Source organism: Podarcis bocagei (assembly GCF_964188305.1).
Source record: "Podarcis bocagei genome assembly, chromosome: 3".
Classification (NCBI taxonomy): domain Eukaryota; kingdom Metazoa; phylum Chordata; class Lepidosauria; order Squamata; family Lacertidae; genus Podarcis; species Podarcis bocagei.
Window position 1 is genome coordinate 27,076,212 of NC_138127.1, and position 19,661 is coordinate 27,095,872.

Consider the following 19,661-nt stretch of genomic DNA (forward strand, 5'->3'; position numbering starts at 1 on the left):
CTAAAAACCTGGACTGTGAGATGTGCCTAAATGTCAACTCCCATCCTCATTTAACATGACAGGGATGGTGGCTTAGCTGACTTGGCTTTCGGCAAAATAGCACTGGGGGCTGCATCACTAGGTACCCCATTCTCAACTTTGAGCTCAACAGAAGATTACAGAGCCCCATAAAAATTCTGTAGATGTAAGATGTATAAAAATTGTTCACTGACTTTCTCATTCCACATAAGTGTTAAATACTTGGCAAAAGCAGGTATGATTTTTGCAATGTGGATATTAATTTTTTTCTTTATTTTTTTAAAATACCACAGGACCAGCCCTTTCCTTAAAAGGAGCCTTAACAAAGAAGAAAGTTCCAAAGGGCTGATTGCTGCTAAATGCTGATTTTGTGGGTTCACCTTATCTGTACTTAAAAACAGCCATAAAAACAAGACGAATAAAATTACAAGATAATAAAATAGTAATCATACAAAGCCTAAAAAAAGAATGTGTGACATAAAATATATTCTATAGTGAAATACAAGGTTCATATTTGTACCAAACATACCAAATCTTCATGAATGTTGCCAAATAAACTCCTATTTAATGGGAACGTGCCAACCATGAGATGGTTTGCTCATATAAACCCAATGGAACTCTAAGCAGAAGCAAAGTCAGAGGGTTCTGCAGCAGCCCTGGAGGCACATATTGTATGAGTTAGTTTTTCGGAAACAGCAATGAACATGACGTTTTTAAACCATAGATCCACAAAATAACAAGATGCATCCTTCCACCCTTGAGAGATCACTAGATGAGTGGCAACCAACTGATATAGAATTAAACACTGAGAAGTAAGGTCAGCATTGGCATGAACAAAAATGGATAAAAGACATATCTTATCATCCAGAGTGGCCTATTTGCCAACAATTATACCAGTCTTCATTACAACCGGCTCCCAGATCATATGTACATATGCCAACATGTTCCTTGTACCTTGCAACCCTGCCGGCATAAGCGGAAACCAGATCTTACAATATGTTTTTTTTTTTTTTTATAAAATTTTTATTGGTTTTACAACATTTTTGAGAAAAAACAAACAAACATTAAAAAAAAGACGAACATACACGTATAGTTTCAAACATATTTTCATAAACCTTCTTTCTAGGACTTCCCCATACCCCCCCTCTCTGCATCCCAATGTCCATAGTTCAACTAGCAACTCCCAATTATTACTTTCCAATCTCTATCATCTTAGTCCTCTCTTACACTCTGATCTTATGTCCCTGTACCCCTTTGCTTCTGGAAACTACGACATTTTAACATTCGTTAAGTTTATAGTAGTCCTTAAGATAGCTTTTAAATTTTCTCCATTCTTCTTCTACCGTCTCTTTTCGTTGGTCACGGATTCTGCCTGTCATCTCGGCCAATGTCATGTAGTCCATCACTTTCATCTGCCATTCTTCCAAAGTGGGTAGATCTTGTGTCTTCCAGTACTTTGCGATGAGTATTCTTGCTGCTGTTGTAGCATACATGAAAAAAGCTCTATCTTTCTTTGTCACCAATTGGCCGACAATGCCCAAGAGAAAGGCCTCTGGCTTTTTAGAAAAAGTACATTTAAGTACCTTTTTCATTTCATTATAGATCATTTCCCAGAAGGCCTTAATCTTCGGGCATGTCCACCAAAGGTGATAAAAGGTACCTTCAGTCTCTTTGCACTTCCAACATTTGTTATCGGGCAAATGATAAATTTTTGCCAGCTTGACTGGGGTCATGTACCACCTGTATACCATTTTCATGATGTTTTCCTTTAAGGCATTACATGCCGTAAATTTTATACCGGTGTTCCATAACCATTCCCAGTCAGCTGACATAATGTTATGTCCAACATCCTGAGCCCACTTAATCATAGCCGATTTAACTGTTTCATCCTGTGTGTTCCATTTCAACAACAAGTTATACATTCTAGATAAATTCTTAGTATTGGGTTCTAACAGTTCGGTTTCTAATTTTGATTTTTCCACCTGGAAGCCGACTTTCCTGTCCTGTTTAAAAAATTCCATTATTTGGCGATATTGGAACCAATTTTCTACTTTATGCTTCAATTTCTCCTGACTTTGTAATTTGAACTTGTCTCCATCCTGTTCTAAAATTTCCCAATACTTCGGCCATCCGACCTCCATATTGAGTTTTTTCACTGCTTTAGCCTCCACTGGTGACACCCATCTAGGGGTTTTGTTTTCCAATAGATCTTTATATCTTATCCAAACATTAAACAATGCTTTTCTGACAATGTGATTTTTGAAGGCACTGTTAACTTTATCATACCAAAGATATGCATGCCAACCAAAAGCGTTATTGAAACCTTCCAGATCCAAGATGTCTGTATTCTCGAGGAGCATCCATTCTTTGAGCCAGCAAAAAGCTGCTGCCTCATAATACAATTTTAGGTCCGGCAGGGCAAAACCCCCTCTTTCTTTAGCATCTGTCAATATTTTAAATTTAATTCGGGGCTTTTTGCCCTGCCAGACAAATTTCGAGATATCTTTGTGCCACCTCTTAAAACATTCCATCTTATCAATAATCTGCAAGGTCTGAAACAGAAATAACATTCTAGGCAATACATTCATTTTAATTACTGCAATTCGGCCTAACATTGACAATTTCAAATTTGACCATATTTCTAAATCTTTTTTAATTTCTGACCAACATTTTTCATAATTGTCCTTATACAAATTCTGATTCTTGGATGTTAAATAAACCCCTAGATATTTGACCTTCTTGACCACAGTCAAACCTGTTTCCTCTTGAAATTTCTCTTTTTCCATATCTGTTAGGTTTTTCCCTAAAACTTTGGTTTTTTGCTTGTTCAACTTAAATCCAGCTACCTGGCCAAACTGTTGTATTATTTCTAATACCTTTTTCGTACTAGTGTTTGGCTCTTGCAAAGTCAATACTAGGTCATCTGCGAACGCTCTTAACTTGTAATGTTTAGCTCCGACCTGCACACCTTTAACCTGCTGGTCATTTCTTATCATATTCAGCAACACCTCCAGAACTGAAATAAAGAGTAATGGGGAAATCGGGCACCCCTGTCGTGTTCCTTTTTCTATCTTAAGCTCCTCAGTCACAACATTATTTACAATCAGTTTGGCTTTTTGTTCAGAGTATATTGCAGCCATACCATTCTCAAAACCCCGGCCTACCCCCATCCTATGAAGATTCTTCTTCATAAAGCTCCAAGAAATATTGTCGAAGGCTTTCTCCGCGTCCACAAAGATCAATACTGCTTTAGTGTTTATATTCACCTCTAGCTTTTCCAGAATGTCTATTACATTCCTTACATTGTCTGCCAGGTGTCTTTTAGGGAGAAAGCCTGCTTGGTCCTTATGAATCATCTCCATCAAAACTCTTTTAAGCCTTTTTGCCAAAATGTCTGCAAAAATTTTGTAATCCACATTGAGCAATGATATTGGGCGGTAGTTCTTGAGTTGGGTCTTTTCAGTCTCTGACTTTGGTATGAGTGAAATATATGCCTCTTTCCACGATTCAGGTGCCCTTTTTCCTTCAAGAATCTCATTACAAACTTCTCTTAATGGTTGAATCAACCATTCCTTCAACGATTTGTAGTATCTGGAAGTCAATCCGTCTGGTCCCGGAGATTTGCCCAGTTGCATATTCTGAATGGCAGCCTCTATCTCTTGTTCTGAGATTCTCTGGTTCAAGTCTATCTTACTTTGATGAGAGATATTTTGTAGTCCATATTTTCCAAGGAATTTGTCTATATCTTCTTCATTTTGCGGGCCTTGGGTGTAGAGTTTTTTAAAATAACTTAAAAAGCAGTTTCTAATTTCATTGGGTTTAGATATGTTCTTTCCATCCACCTCTAGGCTTGTAACTGTATTTAGTTTCTGCCTTTTCTTCAATTGCCATGCCAAAAGTTTGCCACATTTATTTGCTGATTCAAAAGTCTTTTGCTTCATTTGCTTTATCTTCCATTCAATCTCTTGGTTCATCAATTCCATATATTGAGTTTGATATAACTTGATCTCTCTTAAAATGTCCTGAGACTTTGGTTTTGTTCTTAGTTTCCTCTCTCCTTCCTTTATCATTTCCAAGATCTTCTCTTTTTTCTCATTTTGTTTTTTCCTCTTTATTGAGTTTTGTTGAATCAAAAATCCTCTCATAACCGCTTTACTTGCGTCCCAGATCACTCTTTTCTCCACGTCGGTCCTCAAATTTATTTCAAAATAGTCTTTTAGGTTCTTTTGGGCCTTCGTGAGAATCTCCTTATCTCGAAAGAGGGTGTCATTCATTCTCCATCTAAATTGACCAGTTATTGTGGGTTTCATCTCCATCTTCACGGCGTTATGGTCGGAGCAAGTTTTTGGGCAGATTTCCACTTTCTTAATCTTTGTAGCCAATCCACTAGTAACCCAGATTTGGTCAATTCTGGTCCAGGTCATCATTGCTTGGGAGAAAAAGGTTCCCTCTCTCTCCAGAGGGTTCCTTGTTCTCCAAATGTCTATCAAGTCCATGTTTTCTGTCATTTCAAAAAAAGTCTTAGGGAGTCTCCCTTCTTTAGTGACTGTTAGTCTTTGTGCCTTGTCCATGTTAGTGGAGACCACGCCATTCATGTCTCCCATGATTATCATATTGTAATCCAGATAGTCCATCAAAGTTTCATGAAGTCTCTTAAAGAAGTCAGATTTGCCTTCATTTGGTGCATAAATTCCAACAACTAAGAATTTTTCTCCTTGTACTTGTATCTCCACAGCCAGGTATCTCCCTTGTTCATCTTTGAATATCATTTTTGGAGCCCATTTCTCCTTCACATATATTACAACTCCTCTCTTCTTAACTTTGTCTGATGAAATAAATTCTTGTCCTAGCCTTTTATTTGAAAGTAATCTCCTGTGGGCTCTGGTTATGTGAGTTTCTTGTAAGCATATCAAGTCCAATTGTTCTCTATTCAATATATGAAATACTTGTCTTCTCTTCAAAGGCCCATTGAGCCCATTACAATTCCAACTAAGGAATTGCAGAGCCATCTTGTTATTTTCTTAAGGCTCCTCCAACAGCTCCAAGTTGTTGCTCTTCTTCTGATGGTAGTGGTTTTTGTCCAAACGGGAGATTCAGGATGTCCAGTGCTCTCCTCTGTTCTGCAAGTACGTCCACAGTCCCCTTCTGTAAGTCCTCCTGGTATCTTGCCAAAAATTTGTCTTTATCTTGAATTGTCTTTATTTTCACTTTCTTTGCCTTGTAGTCAAATGACAGTCCTTGTGGAAACTCCCACCTAAAGCGAATAGTGTTCTTCTTTAGCAAGAGAACCAAGTCCTTGTAAAAGTTTCTTAAGTCCAAAATGTATTTTGGGATGTCTTTGAAGATCTGTACAGCTGAATTTCCAATTTGCAGGGCCTTTTCAAAGTGTAATCCTAATATTTTGTCTCTTTCCTCCTTGGATCTGAGTGTAATCAAACAGTCTCTCGGTGTCTTTCTATCTTGCTTTTTACCCAATCTGAAGGCAGTCGTAATTTTGAACTCGTCTTCCTCAAGGTCCCAGCAGCCCGCAAACTCCCGTGTCAGATATTCCACAAGGTTGTCTCTTTCATTCTCCGGAATCAGTCTTAATTTTAAATTCCTCTCTTTCCTCTGTAACTCCCACAAGGCCAAAGTTGCATCATGCTCATAGACCTTCTTGGCAAGTGGCTCTAACTTCTCCTGTGTCTCTCCGGCAGTGGCTTTGGCCTCCTCGGCAATTTGGCGCGTGGTGGCGTTCTCCTCTACCAATTTATTTATAGATTCTGTATTCTGGTTTAATCTTGCTGATATTTCTGTTAATTTTTGTGTGTTCTCTGAAGTCTGTTTTGTCAAAGACTCCAGGGTTTGGTTTATCTTGAGCAGGGCCTCTGTCACAGCTTCCATAGAAACGGCTGCTCCTTTGTCTTGACCTGTTGTTCCTGCTGATCCGGCTGTTGCGCCAGAGATTGAGCCTCTTTTCTTTGCCTGTTGCAGCTGCAACTGTTGTTGTTGTTGTTGTTGCTTGATCTTGGCTCTTGTGACTATCTCTTCTTGTGGGCCACTCATGTCAAGGTCAATTCCCACGGGATTTGTTCTCCCTTGGAAAATTCCCCTGTCTTAAGCCGTGCCGAACTTTACTTTATCCTCTAGAGGGAGCAAATCAAAATGGCCATAGAGCAAAATTTCCAAAAACCAAAACAAAGGAGACAGTCCAAAAAGTAAGAAAAAGGGAGATTAGCACAGTCAAAGTCAATGTTACTAAATACTTATAACTTCAGATTGCCACAGTTGCCCAATTTATACTGTTTCTTCTTATAATATGCAATAGTCAGGCAGTATGGAAACTTTGTATCAAAGTATCACTTCACAGGGAAAAGTCAGTTCAGTGTATTAAGAAGGCAGACCGTTTCGTACTTTCAAACAGATGAGACAGCAGAGGTTTTTTTCCTCCAAATAAATCATGCAGTTAATGGTCAGATTCACCTCCCCTCTGCCCTGCTTGCTAGAGGGGAGATCAAAGGTTTAAATGTCCGGTTTAGCTGATCAAAGACAGATTTAAACGGATGCAGGTTTAGAGCTCCGTTGCTTTCGCTTTCATGCAGTCGGGGGGAGGCAGACTTCCTTTGTTTAAATCTCCCCCGTTTTTAGCCCAATTTTTAAAATTGAAGGAGTCCCGATTATTTTTCAGTTCTTACTCACGGGGAATCGGTTCGAATTTTCTTTTCAGGAAGGAATCGGCGCTCTCCGCTTATGGCGACGCGGCTTCACTTCGCAGGCTGGGTAGCGACTCTCAGCACCGCGCTCACTCCCGATGTCGATCCGTAGCCTTTAAAAAGGCTCTTTCACGGTACCGGGGGGCGCGAAGGTGCCCACCGAGTCTCCTTGTTCTCAGGCTTCAGCGCCTGGGATTTTAGGGGTCCCCCGCTTGCCGTAGCGGGTAAGACCCGAACTTGCGAAGCAGTCCTTCTCCGGAGCTCGGAGCTAGGACCGCCATTAAGCGCTGGCACCGACCGGAAGTCTACAATATGAGCTAAAAGTGATGCAAAACTGGCAACGTGCATGAAACTATTTAGGTTTAAGTTATATGGATACTATCCTGGCATTAAATAAGAAGCAACTGGCAAACGAAGGCTCTTAAAGGTGTTACATATTTTAAGGGGATGTCTTTTAGTTCTTGATCAGTATTAGTCTGTGGTACATAATGGACATTCCTTATTTCAGGATGCTAAAACCCTATGTAACATAATACAGTGGTGCCCCGCAAGACGAATGCCTTGCAAGACGGAAAACCCGCTAGACGAAAGGGTTTTCCATTTTTGAGCTGCTTCGCAAGACGATTTTCCCTATGGGCTTGCTTTGCAAGACGAAAATGTCTTGCAAGTGTTCTGATTTTTTTCCGCTCCCCCCCTTTTTTCTAAGCCGCTAAGCCGCTAATACACTAATCCTTTAATAGCCGCTAAGCCTTTAATAGCCGCTAAACCGCTAATAGCGCTAATCCGCTAATAGGGTTGCTTCGCAAGACGAAAAAACCGCTAGACGAAGAGACTCGTGGAACGGATTAATTTCGTCTTGCGAGGCACCACTGTATATATTCCTTATTTAAGAATGTAATCACTACCTGAGATCCCCTGTTTTTAACATTTTAAACTTCATAGATACTCTTGTTTTTAACATTTTGCCCTCGCAGTCCTATTTTTAACAATGTGATAGTTGCAATATTATTGTATTGTATAAAGTATTACTGATTTAGTGTCCTAGATCTCATCTGGACAAAGCTGCGCAGAGATAAAGCTGTTCAAAATATAGGTTTTGACTAAAAAATGTTTTATTTATTTCAGTAGAGAGGAGGTAATATTTTGCAAGTAACAGCCCTTCAGAGATATCCAAAGTAAGCACTTACAGATTCAAGGGAAGATAAATAATTGCAATGGGAACAAATCAGTTCCATAAGCGCAGTTTCAATACCCTGAACCATGTAGATTAAATTTAAACACTTGACTTGGGCAATTATACCTGCAAGTTGTACAGCAGTGTTACTACAATATGTATTTGTTGAGGTATATATGTAGAGATAATACTATCTGTCATTAGACAATACAGTGGTACCTCGGTCTAAGAACAGTCCTGTTAACGAACACTTCGGGGAATGTATCCGAAAACCGGAAGTAGGTGTTCCGGCTAGCAAACTTTGCCCCGGAAGATGAATGGAATCCGAACGGAGGAGGCCCCATTAGGGAAAACACGCCTACGTTTAAGAACAGTTTCGGCTTAAGAACGGACCTCTGGAACAAATTAAGTTTGTAAATGGAGGTACCACTGTAGTAGCTAAAAAAGAGGAAATCCGAAGAAAGGAACAGAATATACAAGTGGCTACATGATTGACAATTCAAGGGGCCAACTCTCTCTCTCGCGCGCGCTCTATCATACACATACATACATACATACACACACACACACACACACACACTCCTGCACAAAGTTCCGTTGGCACTTTAAAGTTAGCCAGTGTAGTCACGTGATTAAAGAGTTACAGCAGAACTACAGAAATTCTCAAGGTTTTCATTACACTTTTTCATTGGGAGCCTTTATGGGGGTGGGAATCACTTGTCAACAAAACACAAGACACTGGGAACATACAAGAAGAAAAAAATAGCGTAGGAGCAATCCTTTGGACAGCAGGGTATGTGGCTACAGATCTGAGTCAGAATCACCATACAGTGTGTTTTTAGATATCTTGCAGTATTTAAATTATAAACAGATGTCTGTGGAAAGATGTCTGGCCTTCTCTTTCTCACATGCAATGTATTAATCACTTTGCTCTAAAATAAACTACAAAGATAACATCTTGCTGAGTCCTTTGCATTCAGCCAATTACGTCGTCTCCCCCCCCCCTTCTGTATTATTCTAGGGTCAGTTCTAACCATGAATAAAAACAGAAGAAAATTTCAATGAACTCCTTTTTGCACCTATTTCACTTCCTCGCGTTTGAGGAGAAGATGCAAGTTATTATCAAAGCAGCCTCCGGGACCTGCTGTAACATCTTGGTTCAGTTTCTGTGCTACTTGTCAGGTAGGGAGGGAGCAGTTGTTAGAACAAACTGATACATTAAAGACCACAACATACCAGACATGCTTACTGTTCCAAAATCTTCCACTCTCTAGGGAAGAAAAAACTTCACACTGAGATTGTGTATATAAATCTTCAGTGACATCTAAAGCCTTCATCTAAAGGCTCAGGGATCATACTGAGTTAAGCGGAAAAATACAGCCGTGTTGTCATTCTATCATTATATTCAGTACCTAACTCTGAATTCATTATTGTTCCTATTCATGATTTACAACAGATCAGAATACAAAAAGACAGAAAATGGACCCGTGATTATTATTTTATATGAAGTTTTATTCTTTGGAAGAAAGCGACTCAAACATGTACCTATACAAGTGAGAGGAGATCTCCAGGGCCTTGCCAATTCAAATCTAATTCATTTAAAAAATGGATTGAGTTTAGATGTACTCCACTAGACATCCACTAGGCTATTTTTTCCACTGGATCACTTCTAAGCAGAACATAGCGCAGAAGAGGGTCTGCCTATTACTATCAATAACAAGAGCAAACATATTTTCCATTGTCCCAACTATATGTGTACATATACAGATAAGACACAAAATACATGCACAACATTATTCAATCAGCAAATAGCCAAAAATCTCTGACACCATAGAAGTTCTATATATACTGCACCACTCCCAATATATCACAGTTCTACTAACTCCTTAAGAAGAGATTGAACAGCTAAATGTAAGCACATATTTTCCTTATGAACACTACAGCATTACAACATCCCCCCACATAAAAGTGGCAGTATTTAACAACTTAAAAGGCATGCTTTTCTCAGGATGAATCTTCCACTCAAACAAAAAACCTGAACAAAAGCCCACACCCTTCAAATGTTTTTAAACAGTTTTTTGTTGTTGTTGCAGAATAAGCTATGGCAGCACCCATTTAAAAGTAGAGCTAGTCTTTGCAGTTTTCTTTGGAGCACAGGCTATGTTCAGTTTCATCATGCCATGTGTTCTGTGAAATACAGTTATTTGACACAGCCTCTGTTGCTTTACTTAAATCATCTGCCAACAAGTCTCAACTGAACAAACATATCAACTGAGAGAGCAACCTTTTCAACTATTTTAGCCAAACGCTTATTAACCCCATGGTGCCAGTGATTAGTGCCTTTCCGAGCACCCACAGCTCTTATTCGCACATGGAATGGAAGATCTTTGCATTTTGCACTAAGCAAGGCTAATTCAATGCAATCAATTTAGAATTCACCCTGAAGACAGTTGAATTCTTGGTTACTCACTATTGTTTATCACATGAATTGTGGCTAATCAGTAACACCAATCAGATGTGTGCATTGAATCAACAAGTATCATCTTCTTCTTCTTCTTCTTCTTATTAGATTTATATACTGCCCTTCATCATAAGATCTCAGGGCGGTTCACAGAATAAAATACAGGCTAAAAACAAGTAAGTAAGTAAAACAAAACAGCAAAACAATAATGTCCCCCCTATCCACAGACACATTTAAAAGGCTGTAGAAAAGGCCTGGTTGAAGAAGAATGTTTTCTCCTGGTGCCTAAAAATATATAATGAAGGCACCAGGTGAACCTTGCTCGAAATAGAATTCCACAAACGGGGAACAAGTTGACTCTTATCACAGATACACAGCCTGTCCTGGATGTGCAAACTGCCAAATCATCCACATTGTACAGTAACCATTATCTTCTAACCATTAAACTGGTGGACTATGGAACCATTTACTTTCTGCCTCTGTTCCCTACATACAGAGCAACAGCCTTTGCACAAAGGAAAAGCTGCTGAAACACACCATGCACTATAGCCTCCAGTAGAAAAAAATATAAGGGAAGAACTTGTCAGTACAGATGACCAAGCTACCATATGGTTAATGTGGGTAAGTTTGCTTGTTTATTTAATACATTTGGCATGCAGGGTTGTCATATGCCCTCTTTTTCATGGGTAGAATCATCATAGTGATCCATAGTTACAAGTAGAATGTGTTTTGCTTTTCAAAATATGGTAACCTGAAGTAATTTGAATGATTGTGCCTGGTTTGTCTTATTTTGTGGTTGCTGTAGTTCACCCCTAGTTAATGATTTGTTTTATTGCTATGTAGTGAAGACTTATTTCAAAATATTTTTTTCAGTACACACACACACACACACACACACACACACACACGTTGTTCACATGTAACACTAGGTCAAACCATGGCTTACCATGAATGTGTGCACATTCAGGGTGCTAAAGAGAAGATTGTGACAGCTTTGCTCCTTCTCCACGCATGGGTGTCCACGGGGGAGAATCTGAAACCTATTTCTTTCAATGTACACAAACAGATGCACATCCAGCCAGTCAACAAGAGGCTTAGAGTGATCTCTGAGACTACTTCTATTGAGAGTGTCTGCACTTTCCTGGAGGAAAGCCTTTCTGGGCCAGAGGGCAGCTCAGAATTATGCTGCTTATTCTGATCTAATTATTATGCTTCTGCAAATGTTACATGATTTGGAAACCCTAAAAATACACTGATAATATAAACAAAAGAGTTGTAGTGCCTTTTTGTGATCAGGTGAGCAGCTTGCGGGTGCTGCTGAACCCAACCCTTTCTGAGGGCCAAGGGGGAGGCCAATAACAGAAACCAAAAGTAATCCAGCAGAACAGAAACCAGAAGGGCCAGCAAGGTTCTCAGGGAATATGTAACAAAAATCATTTTCTTAGGAAACAGAAACTTAGTGCTACTTTTTTGATTGGCTGAAGGTTGCCACATTTTCATCGACGGAAAAGACCTAGCACACCAGTGGTAGAAAACTATACCACTTGGCAAGTAAGGCATCTGTACTGAGGTCAAGTTCTGTAAAATAGGAGGTAGACACTGGAACACAAACTGCCTCCACTGTTCCCCACTCCTCTCATTTATAAGCCTCACCACATTCCAGCATTACATCTGTACCCCTTATAGCCACATAACACATTATCCAATCAAACAGCAGGTGTATTCACACCATACATTTAAAGCACATGACTTTCTCCCTAACAAACCTGGGGACTGTAGTATTCCTCTCAGAGCTACAATTTCCACCTCCTTTACAAAACTACAGTACCCAGGATTCTATGGGGATAGTCATGTGCTTTGAATGTGTTTTAAATGTATGCTTTTAACCCTAATCCTTTGTAAAGATGGGAACCTGGGTTCATGTCAGTGTGGATAGTTAAGGTCAGTTAAGGTCAACACAGTTAAGGTATAGTTAAGGTCAACACATGTAACATATGCTGTAACATGGTGAAAATGAGAAGAAGCATGTTCTTGAGCTGGGTACCAATCAGAAAACCAGGTATCTGGAATCCAGCCTTGCTTGTGCACCAGTCAGAGGTAAATGTAGGTAGGAATGGTTGCTCGTCTCCTCGTAATATTTCCAACCTCATTGGAGTTAGTGAAGTTAAATTTATTACAAAGACTTGACATGGAATGAAACAAATTAAATAAAGCTGCTTCCCTCATTGGTCATTTCCTGAGGCTATAATGTAAATAGCAATCATGTTTCAAACTTAATTGACTAAGGTTAAGTGAAAGCCACCATTTGTCCCTTCCAAATATCACCTCGCAAATGAAAGGGCAAGTTATAGGTTATGTATAAAGTCACTATTGCAGAATTTAAGTTGAAAGTAAAGTTGATTTAGGACACACACTGGCTGATTTATATGTTTCTCTTTTACATTAGACATTGGTGAATGCTCATGGAAAAAAATTAATTTGAAAGCCAAAATAAAGTTCACCCTTGGAAATCACAACATGATTTTGGGAAAAGCTGTTTCTCATACCTACAAGGTTCATTAGAAACTTTATATATATGATTAAACATGCTTGCTGTTCTGTGTTGTTGCCATTAAGAAAATACAGCTAATCAGTCTTAAGAAAAACTGGTTACCATGAAAAAAGAAAAATATTCAGTGCACAATAATATTCAGTAAACGGTATTCAGTGTGCAATAAGGCTTTGATCTTGAAATGGGCTTTCAGATTATGCTGATTTATTATAATACTGGAGCCAAATTAAAGGAAAATATTTAACTTCATGAAGTAAAATGTTATTTGTTTGTTTGTTTGTTATTTGTCTCTTTTGGCAAAGCCCTGAATTTGTAGCCTATCACTTCTGTAGAACGTCAAAGTTAGAATATTACCAAAGCCTATATTTTTTCTGGCATTTGGATTATTTGATTACAAGTGTTCAAGTATTTAAGCAGCACACTTTCCACTGGAATGATCTTGGAAAGCTCAAATAAAGATCAATCCTATGCAGAACTGGTAGGGAACTGAGAAGGGAAGGAACAATGGCAGACATGCTTGAGCCATTGCACAACTTATTTGGTCCTTCCTGCTTTCTGATCAGATGGTTCCCTAGAAGCAGACCAAGTCTATGTAGTATTATTCTAGTACAGTGGTACCTCGCAAGACGAATGCCTCGCAAGACGAAAAACGCGCAAGACGAAAGAGTTTTCCATTTTTTGAGTCGTTCCGCAAGACGAATTTCCCTATGGGCTTGCTTCGCAAGACGAAACGTCTTGCGAGTTCTTGCGAGTTTGTTTCCTTTTTCTTAAAGCCACTAAGCCGTTAATAGCCGCTAAGCCGTTAATAGCCGCTAAGCCGCTAATAGCCGTGCTTCGCAAGACGAAAAAACTGCAAGACGAAGAGACTCGCGGAACGGATTAATTTCATCTTGCGAGGCACCACTGTAGTTGAAGTACATAGGCACAAGAAGTTCCTGTGTCAGTGCGGTGATTGGTCTAAATGGAATCTTGGATGACCCACAATTCTGACTCTGTATTATGTTAAGATGAATTGCCTTTTGCTTTCTGAGCTTCAAGTTCCATGTAAAAGATCTGACCAACTTGCATCACTGGGTGAAAATAGATTGGCAAGGTATGCCATAAAAATCCTTAGTAGCTTAATGGAATGACATAGTTACCCTGCTAGAACAGAACATTAATTAAAATAAGAAATGGGCATTCCAATACAAGATATCTCAACTGGTTTCTCATGAGATCTGTATACTAAACAAAAATGAGCATGTGAAGGCACCTATGCATTTGTGTTCTCATACAAGGGTCCGGATTCAATGTTCCCTGACTACCAGTTTGAAGTTAAGAACAATAGCTGCGCAATATGAAATTCAGCACAACACTTGCACTGGCAGAAATTTACAGGAAGCATCCAAATTACAGCAATCTGTTGCGCAACCACAAGAACCATGCAGGGGTCCTGCCCTTTTGTTGCATAAGCCATTCCGCTAGTGCAACTTGTACACTGCTAAGGGGCTTCAACTTTGTGAGATGTTGAATTCCTCCCAAAATATTGTAAAGTTCAACTTACCACTGACTCCAGGCTAATGCCTACTGTCCCCTGCGTCTAGTAAGCCAGGAAGTCAGTTTAGGATTTTTGACATAATGTCGGGATGTTAGCTAATTGCAAAATGCAAGCAGCTGGATCATATTTTTAAATCTGATTTGGAAAATATAGCAAACCAGCTGCACTTGGTAAATTTAGTCTGAAAATACTGTCCTTTAAAAATATTTTCCATCCATAATTTACAGCTTCTGTGGTCTCTTGGCAAGCTCTTTAAAAAAAAAAGTCCAATGCTGAGTAGTCAGTTTGGCTTCAGCCCAGAAGATGCTAACCCTTTACCAGTATGATGACTGTAGTATTGCTCGGTAAAATAAGTTGGGAACTTTCAAACACTGCAGTGAAAAAGTAGCCTTGAGTCTTTTTATACAGCAAAAATAGCAATGTCAGCAAGTGCTGTGTCCACTTCCTCCAATCTCTCCCTACTAATCATTCTGCAGTGCTATCAAGGCCTGCCTGACCCTATAAAATCACTTAATATAGGAGAAAGCACCTTTTTCTTTATTCATGTATCATTTGCTTTTTGTCATCCATATAAACAATCTTACAGAAAATATTAATACAAGGAGAAAAGAAACACTGAACATGATAATTAAATAGAATACACTAAAGCATGGGTAGGCAAACTAAGGCTCGGGGGCCGGATCCGGCCCAATCGCCTTCTAAATCTGGCCCATGGACGGTCTGGGAATCAGAATGCTTTTACATGAGTAGAATGTGTCCTTTTATTTAAAATGCATCTCTTATTTGTGGGGCATAGGAATTCATTCAGGTTTTTTTCCAAAATATAGTCCAGCCCCACACAAGGTCTGAGGGACAGTGGACCAGCCCCCTGCTGAAAAAGTTTGCTGACCCCTGGACTAAAGCAACAACAAACATTCAGTGTACTAGTAATATAAGGAATGCAATCTAAAAATGACTATAGCACCACCACCAGTAGGATAACAAATTTATTGTGCTTTAACCTCAAAAGACCGCCACAAAATATGCTATCACTAATTTCATAGAATAGGAACACACTTTGTCATGTATTCTGTCATTCCATTAACCCTTAATTGCTCAATAAATATATTCCCATGCTATCTCCTTTCTCTAGCATGTTTACGAGTTTAACTAAGTAGACCATATTTGTATTTTAAAACGATTGTATGCTGTATTGGAGAAACTAGCTAGTATTAAAAGATGGAATATAACAATAAAATAAAAAACAATAAAAGGGAACACAAAATACTGCCATGAAAAGGCTACTGGAAGCAGCAAATGTCAAAGGACAAGACCAGCTCCATAAACATTGATTTTCACTATACAACTAAGAAAAAGATGGATTTTCTATACAGCTGGAAGTGCAAGAGAAGATGAAAGTAATAATTGGCAGGGCATGAGTTTAATGCATGCTTTTTTTCAGGACTCTTACAACCATGTACATATGGTGAAATTGGGTGTTAGTGCTGAGGTCAGGGGTTACCAACACAATGCCTGCAGGTGCACCGGCACCTGCAGAGGCCTTCCCTAACACTTGCAGGCTTTCCTTCTCCTGCTGAAATTCGGCTTGAAAGAAGCATTGTTTTGTATCCAATAGAATAGGTTGCAGTGTGTGCTAGATTGCATTGTTTATATGGTGCCCATGACCCTTTCTGCAGTTCACAAATGTGCCCATGGATCTAAAAAGGCTGGTGACCCCTGGCCTAGGTTCTTCTCAAAGTATGAACTGGGATGCTGTGGGAGGGGAGTTGCAAGTGCTGGGTCACTAGGTGTAATTTATTGTTGGTGGAAGATGAGCAGTGGGCAGGGATCCTTGTAAATTTTCCACATCAGGACTTAAAGAGAAGTTGTTGACAGCGAAAGCAGCCCAAGGGAACAACTGAATTTGTCACTATCTGTTTCTTTTTTCAAATTGTAGCTTTTATACAAATTGCATTGTATAAATTTTTTGTAAAAGCCTTTAGCATAATGGAATTACAACTTTATTTTTCAGAATATAAGTAATAAAGAATGAGCTTTGGCAGTTTTCTTATGCAAGTTATTATAACTGACAGACAAAAAAAAGGAATGCTATGATCAAAGACACAGCAATTATAATGTAAAGAAGCAGTTTAAATTGTATAGGACTCTTCAATTCGTTTCTAAAAAGAATATTTTGGTTTTTCCAGATGGATTTGCTTTGCGAAGTATTTCCATATGTCCTCTACTCTTAATTTCTTAACTTGCTTTCTTATTAAAATCTGTATAGATCAAACCCTATATATATATACTTGCTTTTCCAGTTGCAAAGTATGATAAAACTGGCAATAGGGAAAGGCTACTAACTTGCCGATAAGAAGGTCGGCGGTTCAAAACCCCGCAATAGGGTGAGCTCCCGTTGTTCGGTCCCAGCTCATGCTCACCTAGCAGTTCGAAAGGACATCAAAGTGCAAGTAGATACAGTGGTGCCTCGCAAGACGAAATTAATCCGTTCCGCGAGTCTCTTTGTCTTGATGTTTTTTCGTCTTGCGAAGCACGGCTATTAGCGGCTTAGCGGCTATAAACAAACTCGCAAGAACTCGCAAGACGTTTCGTCTTGCGAAGCAAGCCCATAGGGAAATTCGTCTTGCGGAACGACTCAAAAAACGGAAAACTCTTTCGTCTTGCGCGTTTTTCGTCTTGCGAGGCATTCGTCTTGCGAGGTACCACTGTAAAAAGGTACTGCTCCAGCAGGAAGGTAAACGGCGTTTCCATGCACTGCTCTGGTTCGCCAGAAGCGGTTTAGTCATGCTGGCCACATGACCCAGAAGCTGTACACCAGCTCCCTCGGCTAATAAAGCGAGATGAGCACCACAACCCCAGAGTCGGCCACAACTGGACCTAATGGTCAGGGGTCCCTTTACCTTTACTAACTTTGAAGTTATCCATCAGTGATAAAACAAGTACAGGCAGTTAAGGGAGATTTCTGTTGTTATTTCCAAAATATACTAACTTAAGTTCCTTTTAAAAAACTTAATGCAATACTTTGCTTTCATGTAGGGGATGATACACTATACTGTGTAGGAAACAAAGCCATAATTTCCCTCTGGTAAGATCAGTTAAATAATAGGCACCAATATTGTTCTAACTGCTGAATGGAACTATTGGTATTATGAAGGAAGAAACATAGGACCTCTGCATCAGTGTCATGGAGCCCAAATTTGCTTCCCCCGCCCCCAGTCTGAACAAACCCTTCTTTAACCCAAATTTGCTTTTAATAAAAATATAACTGAACCACTTCACCTTTCATTTCTCATGTTCACTCACAATAATTTCACATAGACAAAGCATTAAGCAGCCACTAGTGAAACTGCTGAGAAAAGACAACATAAAAAAAAATGAAGCAAGAATTATACTGCCCGTCTTAAAATGGCAAGCTCCTGGGAGCAGTATATGGGATTGAGTGCTCCTATATTTGCTGTGTACTTTGAATTCTCTCTTAATTTACTAGTCTGCCTGCAGCATTGTGTAGCATTAAACCTCCACCATGGTCAGTGCTAACTAGGTCCCATATTAACCAGAGTTTGCAAACCCACCTCAAATTCTGATTTCAAGTTCTGACGGTTAACATATCAAAAACTAGGTCCATACTTAATTTTTTAACAGTACTGTGCTATGTGGGCACCAGTCATACACAATTCTAGTATTTGGTGGATTCCTATGTATGTTTACTCCAAGTAAGTTCAATGGAACTACTGAGTTCAATGGAATTTACTCCCTAGTAAGCATGTTCAGGACTAGAGCCTTAAAAATTTAGTGCTCTTTCAATTTAAACAACTTCATATTAAGGAACCAGGAAGCTTTATTTATGAAACACAATCGCTAAAGACAGTATGTGGGCTTTTTATAGACTTAACTTAGAGCTGGCTTCAGAGTGGATGTCAAATGAAGTGTCAGTTACCCAGGTATATATAGTGTAGCAGGCATGATGATGACTACAGTTCATTTTCCAGTGTTTCCAATCTAATCTACTTTACAGTTGTGCATAAATCACAGTGATTATAAATGCAGAAGCTGGGAATGATGTGTGGATTTTCTAAAAAGTGTCATGAATATTACAGATGCCAAGCACAGCTAGGGAATAAATCAGTCAAATAATTAATTAACTCTTGCAGTTCAGAAATCAAGCTATCTTTTCTCAGCCAAGTAATTATCTGACCTATTAGAAGAAAGACTCTGCATCACTGTGAAGGCTGCCTGGTAACTTAATTTAAACCAATCTTTTATTCCATCTTCCCAAGAACCTGTAATAGTTTTCTTCATCCTCCTGCCCCCAATTCCCTCTTCTTCACCCAGGGCAGGCAGAACATCAGTCAAAACCCACTAGCAGATCTCAGAGTGATTTGCAATATATCACCAAAGGGCTTCTCACTTGCTTAACCACAGCAACAAGAAAAAGAGTTTTGTTTCTCCCTAAATTAAGCCACTGGAATAAAGAAAACAGGGGACAAGCTATTATTTGTATGTGAAACTGAACACTCGGTTTCTGGGCTGAATATGTACACAGGTCATCCTAACCATGTATGGTGCCAAGGTTGCAAGCTTGATCCCCATATGGGACAGCTGCATATTCTTGCATTGCAGGGGGTTTGACTAGATGATCCTCAATGTCCCTTCCAACTGTACAATTCAATGATTCAAATAATCTATTACCCATACCATACCTCCATCCCACTGACCTCATTGCTCACCCACTTGCCCCTCCCTCCCCCCTCCTACCTTTGTCCACTAGCCTCCTCCTCCTCTGCAGTCTCCGTTGCCTCAGGAGACGCTGCACCAACTGGCACAGCCTAGGGGAGGACACAGCCTCCTCCTTTGGCGCCACGAAGGAGGAAGAGTGGCAAGGTCAACCTAAGTTTTTTCCTGTTTTTGGTCCCACACTCTGGTGTAAGCCAATGGATTCTTGCAATAGCTCAGAACCAATAAATGCCTGTCTTTTGGTCCCGTGCTCTGGAGCAGCCAGAGCATGGGAGCCAAAACAGGACATCCAGGACATCCCAGATTCGGATCAGAAGCCTGGGTGGCTTCTGTCAATCTGGGATGTCCCACTTAAAACAGGACACTTGGAGGGTATAATATACACCTCTGAGCCACTCTTTTGGCACCTGGTTCCAGGACATTAACCTTGGGGTTCTAGTTTTTAAAAATTGAAACATAAACTTGAAGCCTGCCCACCCCTGTTCCACACAACT

At 39.6% G+C, this 19,661-nt stretch overlaps 2 protein-coding genes across 6 annotated transcripts in view; one reads left to right on the forward strand and one right to left on the reverse strand.

The window, feature by feature from the left end:
* Positions 1-19,661, reverse strand: part of ME1 (malic enzyme 1) — a 126,495-nt gene that overhangs the window by 38,238 nt on the left and 68,596 nt on the right. The gene's annotated exons all lie outside the window — the stretch shown is intronic.
* The window catches only part of PRSS35 (serine protease 35), a 167,217-nt gene that overhangs the window by 34,021 nt on the left and 113,535 nt on the right, over positions 1-19,661 (forward strand). For 2 of the 4 annotated variants that reach the window (XM_081187371.1, XM_081187373.1), the window contains exon 2: positions 10,842-10,966. The gene's annotated coding sequence lies outside the window, so the exon portion shown is untranslated. Of the gene's footprint in view, positions 1-7,835; positions 7,886-10,841; positions 10,967-12,791; positions 13,078-19,661 lie in introns of those variants that run through there. The other 2 variants (XR_014006204.1, XM_081187372.1) reach the window with 2 other exon arrangements.